Source organism: Anser brachyrhynchus (assembly GCF_964034855.1).
Source record: "Anser brachyrhynchus genome assembly, chromosome: 9".
NCBI lineage: Eukaryota > Metazoa > Chordata > Aves > Anseriformes > Anatidae > Anser > Anser brachyrhynchus.
In genome coordinates this window covers 22,994,999-23,012,782 of record NC_137703.1, presented here as the reverse complement: position 1 = coordinate 23,012,782, position 17,784 = coordinate 22,994,999, and the positions used below count along the sequence as shown (strand labels likewise).

Below are 17,784 nucleotides of genomic sequence, written 5' to 3'. Positions count from 1 at the left end.
TTTCAGATGAAACCTCTGTTATTTCACCATTATAAAAAGAAATCCCTTCAGCTTTTCCAATTAAAAATAAATCAATATGCTCTAATAGCTTTTTGGAAGTAATGGGCCTGACTGCTCCATTAAACTCCAAGAAGCATACTTAAGAGCTAGGTTACCTAAAGCTGGAGCTTCGCAATATATGAAATTTTGGTCAATGTTCTATTTTTTTTTCAGAATTTTATTTTGGTTTTGTTCAAATCCAGATTTAAAAATAATTGTTGGCAAAACAAAAAATAATCAGGAAAAGTATCTTTTTTTGTTCAACCCAAAATATTTAGTTCAGCTTCAAAGGAGTGGCTTCATTTTTGGTCTTGGGCTGTTTCACATATTTCAAAGCTTTTTTCTTTTTTAAATTTAGGCCAATTTAAAAATGACACTCGAAAGTCTTTGTTTTGAAATGGAAGTGTTTTGGCAGTTCTAGAATGAAACGCTCCATTTTGAAAATACTAAAATGAAGTGTTTTGACTTTTTTTTTCTCTGCATTGTTTCATCTAGTCTATTTGCTAAATTCCATTCAAATTCAGGAAGTATACCGCTCCCTCCGAAATTCATTTGTGTGGTATATTTATTATTTGTCAGAAAGCATGAGTCATTAAGCTCTGCATCAGTTCAACTTTAAATAACAGGAGAGAATGCTTAATAGGGAATTGATCGTATGCAGCTATGTTTCTCACTCACCTTATAATTACTACTGTAACGGAGAGCACCCAGCTCTGCAGAGCTGCTTCACCCACGTGGAAGAAGAGGTGGCAGGCAGTCCCCAGATCCTTCAGCTGATGCGGCTTCCTCCTCTCCATCAAGTAGGCTAGTCTTCTTCTTCCATGAGTGTCAATTTAAATTGTATGCCTTTCTCCAATGTTTCTGTAGCTGTTTGCTAGGCTTCCTCCTTCTGTTCCTGCCTAAATCACTGCTCGTGCCATTGGTATTTCCTAAAACCTCTGTGAGGAGAAAGCTTCAGACAGACCTTTCACTCCAGCTGGTGTGAAAAATCCTCCCTGCTCTGTTGTGATCCTTCTTCCCCTTCACCACCTCTGCAGAGGCCTTGCTGAAGGACTTAACTCCCATTTATAAGAAGCATCTCTAGAAAAATGTTTATCACAGTGTGTAATCTTGGAATGCAGCTGAAAGATGCAAAGTGAGGCCAAGTCCAAATCCTCCAGAAGGACTGCATGTTGAGAGGACAGGTACAAAATGCTTCAGGAGGTATGAGATGTTCCCATACCCATGCATAAAATTGCTTTTTCCAGCTTTAATCATTAAGCAGAGACAATAGAGTCTTCATACTCCCCAATTACACATTTGAACTAAAAAAAAAAAAAAGCCTAAAACCTTTTTTTTTCCTCATTTCAAGGCTGCTATTTATGAACATTTAAAGAGTCTAGGTGGCCTTACAAGAACAGCTGTAAATTATGAAGTTGTAGCCTGAGAAGTGTAGTTTGATAAAAGTTGTTCAGAGGAACAGTCCTGTGAATTTCCTGAGTGTTGCTTATATTGACTGACCAGGAAAAGACCATTGGGGAGGGCAAAAATGTGCAAGGTAATGCTAGTGACATCCAGACAGTACTGAAGTTCCCTAGACAAAGTAAGGTCCCCACGTACCACCTCCTCATCTCTGGAAAGACATGGTCTTCCTTTAGGAGGTGTACAACGCAAAATTCATGTGTAACCAGGCAGGAAGGAAACTTGAGGAGTACTAAGTCTAGAGAGAGAGCAGAGAAACTTGAAGGAAGAATCTTTGCTGTTAAATGTTAGTATATGTGGTTGTTGCACTTCTTATGATTTATTACTTTTCTACTTTATTTTTCCCATTAATGAAGATTGGAGTTGAGTGCACTCCAACTGGTTTAAATATTTCTAAAGCTATTCACCTGCATTAGAAGCAAACAGCTGGCATACCAACATTTATCTCTTTTCAGGCTGCTCACTTCACAAGGGCTATTCACAGCTTGCACTTTACTAAGGTCGTTGGTATCGCTGTTACACTTTTCCTGTATTACATGAGGATCAAATTCCAGTAGTTAACAAGTCAAAAAAATATTCTTGGGGGTGAGAGAGGAACTAGGTAGATGAGTGTGTTCCACATGTCTGCTTTATTTTTGGAATTACCGCCTTCATCCACGTGAGAAATAATTGTGATCAAAAATAGGTCTGACCTGCAGTACCACAGATGACAAAGAAATGCTTTTGCAGGGTGTGCTCTGAGTGTTCTGGTCCACCTGGGCCAAAGCACGAAGGGACCTCAACTGCTGGCTACAGCTCAGTGGACATTGAGTAGTCTCTGGGCCAGAAGTCTCAGTACTGTAATTGGGAATAGTTCCAATAAAATCAGTTTCTCAATATCTATTCTTTTGAAATTCAAAGGCAGATTTGGCCCACTGCATGGACTGAATCCAGCTGAAAGCCAGGGACCAGATTCTGATTTGTGCTAAAGTAGATGAGAATTAACTCTATTGCAGTTAATTGGTCTCGATCCTCATGTGTCTCACGCTGGCATAACTGTTCTGACCTCAGTGGAATTGATCCTAATTTATGCCACTGTAACTGAGATTGCAGCATGCATTGTTTAAATTCTGTTGGGTGCGTCTTCTTCCAGGATGGAAACTATTTGCAGACTATAACAGCCTCTTTCCTAAAATTGAGGCTTGTCATATCTGAAATTTTTGGTGGGGCAAGGGTGTGGGGCAAAGGATATAAAGCCAACTTTGTGCTTAGTGCTACCTTGTATACTTTGAATCCTGCAGTCTCCTGCTAAATTATCAGTGCCTAATTAGGAGACTAGAAGACTCCTGTACTCTTGCTGTAATACAAAGAATTACCTAGCTCTGTGATCACCCTAAAGGAGGCTGGGACAGCTTTAGGAACTTGAAATGATAACATGGTGATTTTGCTCAGGCTTTTTTTTTTATTTTCTTTTCTAAGCTTTTCTGCTAATTGATTTTTTTCTTGTCTCTGCAGCTTCTGTTTTTCCCACCTTAACATATTACATTTTTGAATCATTTGATGAATGGGATGTTGTGCAGCTGAAAGATCATGTATATGAGAGCTCACTCGGTGTGCTCACACTGAACTGACTGCCTGAGTTGCAGCTGGTTGCTTTTCTCTTAGGACACTATAAGTCTTACATGCCACATAAAGAAGCCTTCATCCCGCAAGATATATACATATATATGAGAGTGTATATATATTTTATATATATATATATATACAAACATATGTGTGTGTACATACACACAAAAAATATATTTTTGGAGTAAAAGGCAAATCTGTCTTCCTTTGCTTGCACTGGAAATACACAGTTTGTCAGGCTGACTTTTTCCCCCCGTTAGCAATGAAATTTGGCCAGGAGTCCTAGCACGCCATTACAAATCAAGCCGTGACCACATCAAGTGTGAATGGCAGGGCAAGGTTATAGCATGTAACACTATGCTGTGGTGACCTGTTGCAGAGTTAGAGGCTGGGAGGTGTGAGGCTGGGTCAGATAACTTTATTGCAAGTGAAGCACAAAGTGAAGCTCAAAGCTGTGCTGGCTGTTTACTCTTTCAAGAGGCATTTAGTGAGGACTTTTTATTTTGAGAGCATATTTTGAAAACTTCAGCTGCAGTGCTTGTAGCTTAAATTTCATAATTGAACTGGAATATTTCTTAGTTTTAATTACAAGTGTACCCATGGCATACTCCTACTTATTCTACAGTGATTTGAAAAGCTTTTCTAAAACCTCCTGCACAAAGTGACTGCTGAAAACAGGCCATCAAAGGCAGAGATATTCAGCTGCTGTGAAATAAAGCAATGAATCACCTAGCCAGTACCAGCAGTAGGCTGGTGGGTCTTTCTTGTGATCCACTCTAGAGGTGTTCTTCTCAGCAGGAAGTGAGGCACTCTCTTACGAGATAAAGAAAGATGTAGGTGAATTCTTTACACCACTTATGAACTTTCTTCTGCAAATTTGTACTTTGTCTCTTGAAATACTGATTTTTAAAATATTTTTAGGCTTTCTTATTAATTTGACTTTCCTTTTATTTCTGCCATTTTTAATTTCACTTACTCCTTGGACCTAGTAGCCCAAAAGGTAGTCTGTTTAATGCACCTCTGAAGGGAATTTGGCAAAGTGTTGTAAGGTAGAGTAAGGAAGATCCTGGTCTTAAAATAGACACAAGACATAAATCAGCTTCCAGGGTTACACTGAAGCCCTGTGTGAACTTTGCTTTGTGGGATGGCATATCTGAAGGGCATGCTGCCCCTTTTCCCAATGTAAACTGGAAAGAAAAGGACATTTTCAAGACAATCAGAATCAAGGCTGCAAAAGATCTTAGTGTCCCACCCTCTTACAGTGACAAATATGTTCTAATGAAGCTCATTCATCTACTCTGTTTTTGTCATGGTCTAAGACCATACATCTTTGTGTGGCATCACTTGTGATTTATCTCACTGTGAGGAGAGGGCAACCCAACTTTCTCACACGACACTCAGTTGGGAAATATTTCAAATTTAGTTGAAGACATCACTGAAGCCCACAGAAAGATGGCCTTTTGATATTTTGGCCCACACACGATGGATAAGGTCTAAGTACAATTAGGATTTAGGTGTTTAAAAGGTCCCTACCATGGCTGTGCTTCAATAATATAATCCAGAGCTGTACACTGGCCGTATGTACCAGATCAGTGCCAGCAGCGCCCTGAGCAGGGAAGTGCCTCATCTCAGCTTACTCATTTGGAAGCAGTGTATGGTCCCAACAAAACACAGACAGCAGAAATACCACCTCTACCTAGGGTGCAGAGCTGCAGGGAATTACTGAATGCCAGTCCTTGCAAGCACGTGTAGATTAGCAGGAGTGTGGAGCACTTTCTGCATTCTACAAAGCTTAAGATGCTGCAGGCACGAGAGGTCACGTAGGACTGCCCCAGCATAGGCCCTGGCACATCTCCTTCATTTCTGATTGATGTTAGGCTAGCCTGTTCTTAAAACCTTCACAACGCAGTACCTCTGTAGCTTTCCAGAAAGCAAGCTATGTCTGTGCTCGTTCTTATCATTAGAAAGCTTTTCCTAACGTCCAGCGTGAGTCTTTCTTGTTGTCAGTTACGTTGCTATTACTTGTCTCGTTATCTGCTGAGCACATGGAGATGGAATTAATTTGTTTTTATACCAGCCTTTTCTGTGCACAGACTGTTATCCCAGTCATCTCTTCTCCACTTTAATTATCTCCAGTTTTTCAATCTTATGTTTTCAGTTTTATTTTCTGTATGTTTGGTTCTTCTCAGAGCTCTTTCCCAGTAGCACTCTCACCTTTCACTTCCCTCTTTGTGGAAGACATGTTCAACACTGGACCTGATACTTAAGCTAAAGCCTTACCACTGCCCAGTACCCTCTCCTAAGGCTGAATTACAGTTCTTTCAGTCTCTGGTAGGACCATTTTCACCAGGGGTGCCAATGTCTATTTTCACTTAATTTCACTTAATTAAAAGCAAAAGCAGATGAACTGATGCTAAGAGAAGCCAGACGTTTAGCTGTCATATTTTGGTGTCTATAAACAACACTGACTTACAATATCTGAGCACGGTGAGCTTACCAGGTTTACAAATGCCCTGGCATTAAAACATCCAAGCCTCCCAATCTGTTTGACTGCAAATGCTGCTTTTGCCAACTGCAGGTTGAAACTATACCATCTACCTTGGATCTGTGTCTTTAAGTCTAAACCTGCTTTGATGTCGTGATGGATATAAAACCCTGGTTTATGAATGATTCGTGCATGCATAATTAATACCAATTGTTTAAACAGAAGCAATTGTTGCATGAAGTATTAAAATCATATGAAATCAAATACTGCGATATTTTGGTTTGTGGATACTACTATTTAAAACTCAGTAAATAAAATTTTGTAATTATTTCAGTTATATTCAAATGCACCAATAGTACATTACATTCGGTGTTGTCAGCTCTGACTTTAAAATAGAAAAACATGTTTCATTGATTTGAGACATTGCAAAATGTTCATGAAGGTATCCCAAGTAACAACGTAATTCAGGTTTATAGGCAGCACAATTGATTTTATAGGTATAACAGTTGAAATTTAACTAATAAAACCTGAGCAAATAATGCTAATTAGCAGTATTTTGAGAAGCAAAAGATTTCCTTGCAATCAAATTTGGATAGCATCTTATCTTTTCTATTCTTACCATTCTCTGCCGGTTTGTTACTCTGCTCCCACACTTTCAGATTTGCTGATCTCTTTGGTTAGACTTGACTGTTGGAGGAAGAGGATGAACATATTTTACAGAAGAAAATCTTTAGCTGATAAATCATACTATTCCATTTAAATTGTTCATATTTTATTCAGCCTGGCCTTCAGACTTGTTGCTGCATGTTTCCATCTACACCTTGGTCATATGTTTATTTCATTCATCGTACAGCAGAAATAACGTATTGCATTCTTGGAATTGAGAGATTCTAAAAGTTTTTGACACTGATTACTACGGTGGCATTTATGGCAATGTACTTTTGTTGCCGTGCAGTGGAAGCCTTTCAGAGTAGAATGGATCAGAATAATTATTTTTCTTACAGTTGGTTTACTAAAATCAGCCAACCCTCATTTCTGTTACCATTATTTGACGTTTACATTACAGTAACATCAAGAAGTAGAGCTCCACTGTTTTAGTGATCCTTCTGTTTTGTTTAGGTGTGTTAGTAAATCCCCTACCTCAGTAAGCTGATGAGAAAAGACAACTGAGATGGATGGTTATTCACAATGAAGGTTAAAGGCCTTAAAATTTGGTCCCTGTCTGAAAGCTGACAGGGCAGATCATTTAATGTCATTAAAACAAAGTGATATAAAATTGCATTGATTACTATAGGTACCACATAGTCTCTCCTACTGCTATAACCAAAGCCTTTCCATAGAATCACTCTTCTGAATACTGTCACTATACTTGCTATTTGCATTGGCTTTGTTAAAAATATATAATGCAAGAATAAAAATACTGCAGCTGTCTTTCAGTGTTGGCATTTCCTGGTCTTGGTGTAGCTTCTGAAGCTCACGCCTCACTGTGGCGAGTACTCTGAGGTTGGTTTCTTTGGTTGGTTGTTTTGGTTGGTTTTTGTAAAAAGCACCTTTGTGATTTGAATGGAGGCAGCTTACAGAATTGGGTTATCAGAGCAGGAGCTCATGACTTGCATCATGCTATATTGACAATGTCTTGGCAAATGAGAGACTGAGAAATTGTTTTGTAATGAAAGCGTAAACTATATGGAATATTGTGTCCCTCTGGTCTCCAAGAAATTGCATTTTGTTATTGCCTACAATATTTTTTCTAATTTCAGTACTGAAGCAGTTTCACTTGGGGAAGTGCTTGTTTCCTTCTGCCTCAGCAGAAGGACGCAGCAATACCCTGAGACCAGCACTTGTGCTTGTCAGATTAAATACAGAAAACGTAGGCTGCTGTGTTACAGAGGCTAGTAGCTCCGTTAGGGGCTAAGCACAAAAACTGAAAAATTCGTCCTCTCAAAAGAACTTCAGGGTAGGTATTCAAAGAGTTAATGTCAATGAAGATTCAAATTAGACATCAGGTAAAGGTCTCTGGAAGTGTAGATGGATACAACTTCTTAGGGAAGCTGTGGAATGCCTATTACTGTCTTAATTAAAATAAAATCTCCCACAAAACACAGTCATCATTAAAGCTAAAAGCAAAGACCATGGAGATTTGACTTGTTGCTGAGGATGCACCAGAGGACTTCTCACAGCTTCCGTTTCTGCTTTCTGGGTGAAATCTGGAACTGGTGCTGCGCTCCTCTCAGTTGGATAGAGCGTACAGATCTGTGTGTTGGTACTGATTTGTCTTACTACCTAAACTATGTTCTATAAAATTATATTTCTGTGGCCTGCTCTTTCACGGGTGTATTTCTTGACTATTCCCTGATGTAATAAGCAGTCATTCAAAATACCAGTGGGACTGGCCTCTCCCAAGACACCCACTACAGATTGTTCCCTAACTACTGATTTATACTATTTTAATGTCACAAAGACTCCTGTGTTTTGACGTGGAAATTTTTATCACTCTAAAAATGAATTACAGTATTCCTCCAATCATAAAATGACATTATGAAAGCAGCTCTTTTGCTGATGTGGTGACTATAGAGTTGCTTGACATTATTCTGGTAACACAATTTGACTAGATATATTTTTTGGCATCTAGGAAACAACGACAGTGATAGAAACTGATGGACCCAGTGTCAGAAAAACAAAAAGCCAAAACCCACACAAACTGACTGCAGGAGGACACCCAGCACATTAATAGGTGGATTGTGAAAAATCCCATTTCCAAAGGGCAAAGTCAATAAAGAGAGGAAGAAAAGAGAGAAGAAAAAAAAAAAAAACAGTAAAGACAAACCAAGACTTATATTTCTTTCTTATAAAACTAACAAAGAGATAGTGAGGGGAATTTTAAAATTGCGTAGATGTGGACTGAGGAAGGAAGAGGGAGTTTTAACCAGAATAGTTGACATTCGATATTCATGCTTGTATGTCTGCCTTAGCCTTCCAATATAATTGTATTCATAATGTGGAGTGCCTCATTATTAAGCATCCTTTATCTTGTTCATACTTTTAGTCTTTTTCTTAACTTCCAACATAAACATGTTCCAGAATACTGTGAACAAAATGCCATCCTCAGGAGGACTAGTATTTGTAGACATATTTTGTTGTGGACGTTTCTTTGCAGAAGACAGGGCCTTTTCTCACTTTCCTCAAGGGCCTTTGTAAATATTTCTGTTTTCATGTTTATAAAGTGCATTTATATATAATCTCCCAGATCTCTGAGATTTAAAATTAAAAAAAAATATTTTGGGAATCAGCTATACGCAAAAACTTCCATATATTTTGTCCACTCTGAAGTGAGCATTTGTACATATCAAAGATTGGTTGCTTTTCCCTGTCATTGAGTGATAATATGTCATAGGTAAGAGATTTGTGACAGTGCTTAAGGCAGAACTGTGATAAGTAACGCAGTGCCAAGACTTCAGTATTAGCACAGTCAACAAACTCCTCCAAGTAAATGATAACATTTACATATTTTGCCACCTGCTGACATCATGTTTCCTGTGTACTGACTCCAGAATCAGACTATATCTAAACCGAGTCAGAAAGACTTAATTATTCTGATGGTTTTGAGCAGTCTGGGAAGTCCCTGAGCAGCAGATTTTGGAAGCTGGGAGATTGGTGTGGCTAATATGTTCTTATTGTTCTGTTATAGCCTTTTGTAGTCATCTAACTGTGGACCACTATTGTATGTAGAATACATATTGGAAAGATGGGCCTTTGGCCTTCTCCAGAATAGCCATTCCTATTGTTCTATGAAAAAACCACCTACAAACAAAACCCAATCAGTCATCCAAAGTCATCAATAACACGAAGCAATCTTGTTAGCAAAATGATCTTGAAAGAAAACAAACATGCAATAATAATAATAATAAAAAAAACTGAAAATCAAGCAAAAGGAAAAAAGTTTCTGTCAAAGTGACTTGGCTCAATTTTCCTTAGTTCTTGGCTAGAACATTTCCATTGATAGAGTTGCTAAGTGCATTCTATTTACAAATATAAACACTTGATTTTGATCAGCAAAAATGCATCAGCACACTTGAACAGTGTCAATGATGACATAATTACACTCACAATTTCCTCTCTGTAATGATTTTTAAATGTCAGCAGTCATTTTTTGTCTAATTGTAGCCTGCATGTCAGCACTTCCTCTTAAAACAGCATGTTTCTCTCTGCTGGAATTTCACACCTCTCCACTCACTCACTCGCTTCACCAGTGAAGATAATGAAGATGATATAGAGCTGCAGGATATTTTCACTCCTGTGCTGCTTTACCATTTAACATCAAGGAGGCAGAATAAAGTTTCTTTTGTTGTAGTGTGTGTGTGTTTTTTTTTTGTTTTGTTTTGTTTTTTAAAGTGCAGAGTTTGATCATTTAGGCTGTAAATAATTATTTGATTTGAATGAACAAATCAAGTCTTCATTTCTCTGGCCCCCTGCTGGTGCTGTGCTAATAACCTGTTTAAAAGCATGGGCTTGTGACAAAAATATTCTCATGCATCTATGTTGTAACCTTATTCACTGGAGGAGAAGGCTTATCCTGTAACGCCAAACAGTTTCTTGATCAGTTCAGTGTTTGACGTGGTGGGAAGCCAGATGACGCTTTCTCTGCAAAGGCAGCATGTTTAGTGATGTTATTGCTAATATCTCGTGCAATGGCCTAGAAAGTGACTTATGAAATGCTATTTTGCATGGTGCCAGGCCTCCGGAGCCCACAGCATAACAAATAGGTGCATCTGGAATTCATTTCAGTGCCCTCTTCCTCTTTCCATAGATCACAGACTGCATCATCAGGTTTATGGAAGTGTATCACTTGTGCAATGAACTGGAAGACCTGCACTGAGGTTAGCAGCACACATTTTCCACTCATCTGAACATAAACTGAAGTTGGAAATGGGGGCCAAAGAGGCCTCCCTCAATCCAATTTGCTTGTGACTCCATGTCTCTGATGATGCTTAACTCTAGGGCTGATTTATTATCAAAATAAATGAAGAGCCACAAAGAATGTATACAGTGAGATCAAATTAAGAAATAATGTTGAGATGTCTGATAAAAAAGAATACTATCGAATACTTCTAATTAAACACGCTGGCAACCCTGTTTGTCTGTCTCAATAGGTCCCAAAAGATGAATAAATAAATAACGTGGTGTTGGGGGTGAGGCAGTCTGAAGGCCATGATAACTCATATATTATGTGTCCTCTGTGACATTAGCACCACAGATGTGATGCATATATGTACTCATAACTGTGTATGTGCCCATAGGTACATGGGAGATTGTGTGTATATTCATACGAACAAATGCTAAAATAGTTCTCTAATTTTTTGTTAATTATGCTGCAATTTGTATCGTACACTTTAGTTTTTCCTTTTTGATTAAAATGGCTCCTCAGAAATTTCCTGTTGGACAGGAAAAGGGTTTTTTAACAATCAAGCCCTACCTGCTTCTGTGAAGTATACATGAGTAGAATCTGAAAGCAGGTGCTTTTGGGTCACCCCACTGCAGACGGATGTCCTCAAGGACAATTTCATTAAGGAGCAAAGCAAACCAAAGATGCTAACAACCCAGCAATCAAGAGGAAAATAAACCTAATTCTTTGAGCACTTCCAGGAGAATATGGGTACTGAAGCCAGAGGAAGACCTGCTATGGGGAACACAATGGGTGACACTAGCTTGCTTATGTCTATCTTTGAGAGAAAAGGAGCGAGTCAAGAACTGGTAAGACTGAAAGCAAAAAGATTATGTGAGAGATGGACCTAGAAAGCAGGGACAGTGATCTCGAACTTTCCCCTTAGCCTTTCCCTTCCCATTTTATTCTGGAGAGAAAAGGAGGAGATAAGATTAACTTAAATTGTGCGTAATACACTCATAGGGATGTTGGCTATACCAAACCTTTACCACTAAGTTTACTTTTCCTATGAGCAGACTGCATTTCTATGCACTGCACTATAAAAAAGAGCAACGCGTCTTTTCTCAATTGCTCAGCAAAAGCTAAATTGAGAAAAGGAAGGAAAGAGCCTTTCAGGAGTCTTTGGCAGTTCCTGGTGGTTTGTTGGAAGCAGTGAAAAGGATTTTCTTTAGGTAAAGAAGCTACTTTGAAGAGCAAGGACATCCGTTTCTATAGAACTGCAAAAAGTAGTTATACACATCCTTCTGATTCTTTAGGCACTTGTGCAGAAGACAATGCAAACACTACACAGAGTTACCAGAGCTAATTCTTGATTACCTTTGTTAGGTGTTTTGGACTTTATTGCTGAGGTTCAGTGTTTTTGGTTTGAACCTCAGGCTTTTTAATGACTTATAAAACCATAGAATCATAGAACAGCTTGGGTTAGAAGGGACCCTCAACATTTAAAAGGAAATTTGCAAAAGGAAAGGGGAAATGGAGTTTTCCATTTCAATGGATCAAAACTATTTGGTTATTTCATGGTACACATAGGAATCAAGTTTATATTTTACATTACAGACTTAAGCATTCTTATATTTTCAAACAAATAAGTAATGATGCTGAGAGTCTATCATATTGTTCATTTAGTGGCTAATGGTGGTAAGGTCAGCCTGCAGGAGTACAGAAACAGTTCCCATACCAACTGAAATAGGTTTATGGCTTTTCAAAATAAGACTGTTACAGCCTGTGCTGTTTGGCAGATTATGCATGATTCAGTCACTGCATACAGGGCATTGGCTTCTTGCTGCATCTGAAGGTGCTTGACATCTCATAAATTCATGCCAAAAGTATTTCAAGTTGGCCTCTCAGAAAATGATGCACATTACATTAGAGCCCACATCTGAAAACTTCAGTTGATATGCTTCATATGAACTTGAATTGAACCTCAACCTTAGAAAACAGGGCATGCTAAAGCATAAAGACAGCTGAATGGTAACCATGACAACAGGCCATCCAAAAACCATATGTGTAGCCAACATTTATATATACCAGGCAGGATAACACATTATTTTGTGCACTTATTAATATCAGTTCATGCTGTTTGCATTATTTTTCACCAGCAAAACCATAAGTTATGCAGGTGTTTTCAGCTAACCTATTAATTTACCTTTGCTGCTTTTTGCCAATCTGACAAGGTGTATATAAAATGCATTCGTCCGAAACGTTCTAAGTTTTAGAATTGGATATCATATGGTCTCAAAAACATTAAGTGGCACTTTAAAATTTCTTTCTTTTGGTAACCTTGGTGTTATGCTTATAGGTTGTGTTTCACTGACCCATGACAATGGCTATGCTGTTTTTACATTTTAATTGGGCCAAAAAAAGTGTGGGTTTTTTTTTCATACCTTTGCTTTATGAAGAGGGCTACCAAGATTTCAAGTAGCTCACCATATTAAATGAGACTTTAGACTAGCTAAATGTCTATTGTTTTTCCTTAATCTGACATAGTCTTTAGTATGGACCCTTGTAGGCACTGATATAAAACGCTTTGTATCTCATTTTTAATAAGCCATTTCACCTCAACCAGGGTACCTTTTTAATCCACTTTTCTCTAACTAACTTGAGAAATACAGCTCTTTCCATCAGTTTGAATAGAAAAGATGTTTAGTTTACTTTGAAATACCCCACCAAGGGGCATTTTGTAAATGAGGATTTTCTAATCTTTAATTGGCATCAAAAATACTTTTGCTGCATGCACATTGCTCCAGTGAGTTTGTATAGAGTAAGTGACTGAACCCCCCCCCCCCCACCCCCCCCGATCTGAAATGCTAAAGCTACAGGTGCAATGCCAAGGGCTGAATATTGATGACCTGGCCATCTTGGGTTGTATCAGGGTAAGGCTTGTGGTAGCTCTACAATTCATCTGTCATTTTTTCTTTTGACATCACATTGCTTTTCTACTTCTTATGTATTTACTTTACAGTATAGACACAGTATTATTTATTTGGAGACCTAATGAAATGCAATTACAATGTTCTTCTTTCCCCTCACAGAACTAGGTTGTGTATAGTTCAGGTACTATTGGAGTCACTATGGCGAGAGGGAGCGAGAGAGAGAGAGAGAGTTTTTGTTTGTTTTTTAATATATATAAAAATGCAGTACAGGAAAGACATCTTAATCCTTTAACTACCTGACATATATCTTTGGGATCAGCCACTTCTGTTATATATCACATATGCGAGAGAGATAGTTAAGTCAGCTGCAACAGTGCAAAATCTCTGCTTTTGTGCATATCATTCTTAGCTCACCTGGTACACTGCCTAGTTGCACACTCTATTAAAAGCTTCCCTCACTGGATCTGTGGTCATAGCATTTAATCCACTCTTTGTTTTGTGACCTAGACCCACCTTGCATCTGTCCTGACCTTGGTAGCAGTGCTTGCAGTCTCAGAATAGTGATTTTTAAGTGAGACTTACCCATCCTGCAGGGAGAAACCTTAAATGTTATCTGGTCTTTAATTTGATTTGACTTCCCCTGTCTAGAGGACGTGGTTGGCTTTTCCCAGACTACAACCTGCGTGTAAGGTAACATCTAAGCAGTAGGGATAAAAAAGAGTGCCAATATCTGACTATACATTGCTGCTTGATTTAGCAGCTTGTTGTATAGATGCTATTATAACAAATTGCATAATATTTTAAAGAGACCTGCAAAACTTGAGCTGGTGCAGCTCTCCTGTTTTTAAACACACGCTTCTATTTCTTGTCTTCTCAAAATAACGAGAGACAAAAAGGAAACTTTCGTTGTTTATTCCCGTTGCTTATTCCAGGTTATGTACAGGTTAAGTTGGATTACTTCTCAGATGATGGACTGACAAATAGATGAGAGTTGTTGGGTGTATCAGTGACAGCTGAAACGATAGTGGCACCTGCCTTTTATTGATTTTTTTCCTATCTAAATTATCTCTTCCTTAGTGTTTGAAACCCTTTCCTACCAGGGGGAAAGCAGGAATAGAAAACCCTGTAAATTTTATCATCTTCATTTAGATGTACATTCCCCCGCTCCTTTCTTCATCTTGTACTTATTGCATGAATGGTACTATAAAGTTACCATAAGCGAGAGCTAAGGACACAACTACACATCGTTAATTGTCCTAGTACTGAGACATTCAAGAGCCAGTGACACCCTGCAGGCTTTCATAGACAGAAGACTCATGGCACGAGCAATAATGACCTGTCAAGCTGTCCGCTTGCTGTGACCCTTCCTCTCTCTGTTCAGTCCATGCGCTGGCCTTGAGCTCTCTCAGGACACATGCTATTGCAATGGCAACAGTTTACAGCTGCTGCTGGCACCAGTGATCCTGCCATCAGCTTCTGTAACTGAAGGCTATTCAAGCCACTGAGCAGAATTTTAGCCTGGAATTGGTCCTGGCATAATAACTGTTTGGACGTCACATTGAAATTGCATGAGACTTTTTTGTTTGTTTGTTTGTTTTAATCTATCTAATGCCATCATGCTCCTTCCATCTTACATGCAGTTGGCCTAAGAAAACTTGATATTAAATGCAGTGTTAGCTGGAATTTGTGTTGCAGTAATGCTGTAAAATCTTGAGAGGAACAGGGTATTTATAAACAGCAGAACACGCTAAGACACCCTGTCTCCTCCCAACCAAGACAATGCCTCCACACCACACAGAACAAAGCTAAACAGTTCCCAGCTCCACTGTGAAGGTATCACCATGTCAGTGTGGCGCTGTGCCTGTGCTGGCCTTGGCATGGTGCCACACTGATATGATATGAGCCACACTGGCTGGTTTAGTGCAAAACCCAAGCTACCTGTAGCAAGATTTAAATTCTTATTTGTAGAGAAAAGGGAGAGGACAGGTTCCCTGTCTTACAGTCTTTTGTGAAAAGTTTCTGCTTGCCCAAATACTTAGGGTCTTTAGGAGAAAAGAAACAAACTGACTGATTTCTCCTGTAAATTGGGAAAACACACCCTTTACTGCTGCAGAGGTTCCCAAATGAAGCACAGCTGGATGGCTTCCAGTTAAGCCTTAGTACAGTAGTTGGCTAGGGAACAAGGATGCCCTGGCAACCACGCATTACCAAGGATGCTGCATAATCTTTAGCAAACTGTTGTGTGCTAAGCCTGAGGGTGGAGGAGGGGGTTGTATCTGCTTCCCAGTGATTTACGTAGGAGCTGCTGCAGAGGAGCAGGTGAGCACTCTCCATGGATGGAGAGAATGGTGTAGTGATGGAGCTTTAGATGTTTAAGGCTAAAGGGCTTTGAAAAAAATGGCAGGTGTACTTACTCTTTCTTGTATCTGCTTGAAGCTACAAAACACAGCAATGGTCTTCACCGTCATGGGATGGAAGATCTAAGGGAAGGTCACAGGCTCCTTTTGAGAAAAACAAAATTAAAGCTTATGAAGGGAAAGGGAGAAAATGTAAGTTATGAAAGGTAACTGCTTTAGACTGCACTAACATCTGTTTGAGCTATGATTTAGTTCCGCAACCTTCAACTCTTCCTTTGTGCAAGTGTGCATCAGTGCACTGGTAGTAAAGCACTAGTTGTATGTTTAACATGGGTGCTGGTGGTTTCTGTTGCTCTCCTATGAGCCATATCAGGTGACTTCTTATATCCTGAGGAAGCAAGGTAGGCTCTCTTCATACAACTGCTAAACCGCTTTTGATGACAGCCCCCCCCCCCCCCCCCCCCCCCCCCCCAGGCTAAGATGTCACTCTTTAATTCTTTCATACACATAAACTACTGATGGAAGGCAATAGGGGTCAGACCATTGTCTTAAATAAACTGCAGCATACCAGTGGTGCCTGCAACCGTAAGAGCTGAGGCCTTGTAAGTGTGTTTGTTAATTTTGCCTGCTAATGACAACCCAAAAACTACAGCAGCCCTTTGTGAGGTTCACATGAGGTCTGTTGGCTTCCAACACCCTACATATGCATTTAGCTGGAGGTTCCTCTTCCAAACCTTTGTGTGATAGGAACAGTGCCTGCTAAGGGGCGATGTGATACCATCACAAGAGACTCTAGTTCACTGGGCAGTAGAATAAACTCTGGGGCAGATCTCATATATTTCACAAAGATGGTGTAAATATTATTTCATCACATTAGTTAATATTTATGGAATATTTTAAATTCTCAGAGGAATCATTATAAAGTTGCTACGGACATTGTGATTGCTATAATGACTGACAGGAAAAAGATAGTATTCTATTCTCTACATAAAAGCTAATACTGTTTTGTTTCTTCTCTTAAGAGTACTTATGTGCTTTATAAAATTCATTTTGTATTTTTCCTTGTGTGCTCTGATCTCTAGAAACTTTATAATGGTCTTAAACATTGATGTTTGGAGGTTTTTTTTTACAGTCTTCTTTTCACAGAGACTTCTATGGAGGGTTTGCTAATGGTATGCACATTTGTTTGAATTAAACCCTTTAATGCTAGGGGAGGAGATCAGTTTGACATGGAATTCAACTGCTGTTGTTTTTTTAAGGAGAAAAGAACTGGTGGATTTAAGAGTGTTTAAGTATATCTGGTTGACTGAACTGTTTCCTCAAGGAAGTATTCATTCAGTCAATGTTCTCAAGGGTTAAGAAAACAGAAACCCATAGTTTTAGTGAGTTGTTGTTATGTACGTTGCCAAGGGAACTGTAGCTGGAATGTTTAAATGTGTTGTTCCTCCCTAAACCCACAGGAGTGGAGTTTGAGTGTCTTGGTGTGCTCTAATCCTTGCAATTAGCTTCTATGTGGCGGGGGGCTCACGTGGCTGAATCAGACCAAATACTTGTTAGTTAGTGGCACTAGGTAACATTCCCACCATTCTGGATGGATCATACTCATTAGCTATGTGAATCACAATCTAAAGCAGAAAATGAAGAATATTAAAAGCCTCTCTTAATGCCTCTCCCTGGACACCATAGACTTCTTTTAGTAATGCACATTATAGAAATTAATGATCTCCAAGGAACACTCCTTAAGACTTAGGTAAGAGAAATCATGAGGTTAATCAATTGATCTTGACACAGGTCTTTAGTATTTATATTGTCTTACCTCAAATGCAACTTTACTTAGGTTCACTGGTATATATTTGGAGGAAGTTCTGTCAAAAATGATTTTTAACAGAGGAAGCAAATTTTAGCCTTGTTTCCATTTTAATGGTTAGTCTCATGTACTGCCAACAGCACTGTCTGCAAACAATCTAATCAAACTCCCCTCATTGCCAAATCAATAACTGTAAGAAAAATCTATATCTGAAT

The 17,784-nt window shown here is 38.9% G+C and overlaps 1 protein-coding gene and 1 long non-coding RNA gene across 7 annotated transcripts in view; one reads left to right on the top strand and one right to left on the bottom strand.

Annotated features, from left to right (window-relative positions):
- Positions 1–17,784, top strand: part of LOC308199627 (uncharacterized protein) — a 209,103-nt gene that overhangs the window by 173,734 nt on the left and 17,585 nt on the right. The window contains exons 1-2 of one of the 6 annotated variants that reach the window (XR_013954748.1): positions 13,394–15,724; positions 15,842–15,954. The exons of 2 other annotated variants lie outside the window; for them this stretch is intronic. The gene's annotated coding sequence lies outside the window, so the exon portion shown is untranslated. Of the gene's footprint in view, positions 1–13,393; positions 16,164–17,784 lie in introns of those variants that run through there. 3 more of the 6 variants (XR_013954749.1, XR_013954750.1, XR_013954751.1) reach the window with 3 other exon arrangements.
- Positions 1–17,784, bottom strand: part of LOC308199630 — a 30,018-nt gene that overhangs the window by 9,234 nt on the left and 3,000 nt on the right. The window contains exons 2-3 of the long non-coding RNA XR_013954761.1: positions 15,820–15,906; positions 718–6,277 (exon numbers count right to left, since the gene is read on the bottom strand). This is a non-coding gene — a long non-coding RNA (uncharacterized lncRNA). The remainder of the gene's footprint in view (positions 1–717; positions 6,278–15,819; positions 15,907–17,784) is intronic.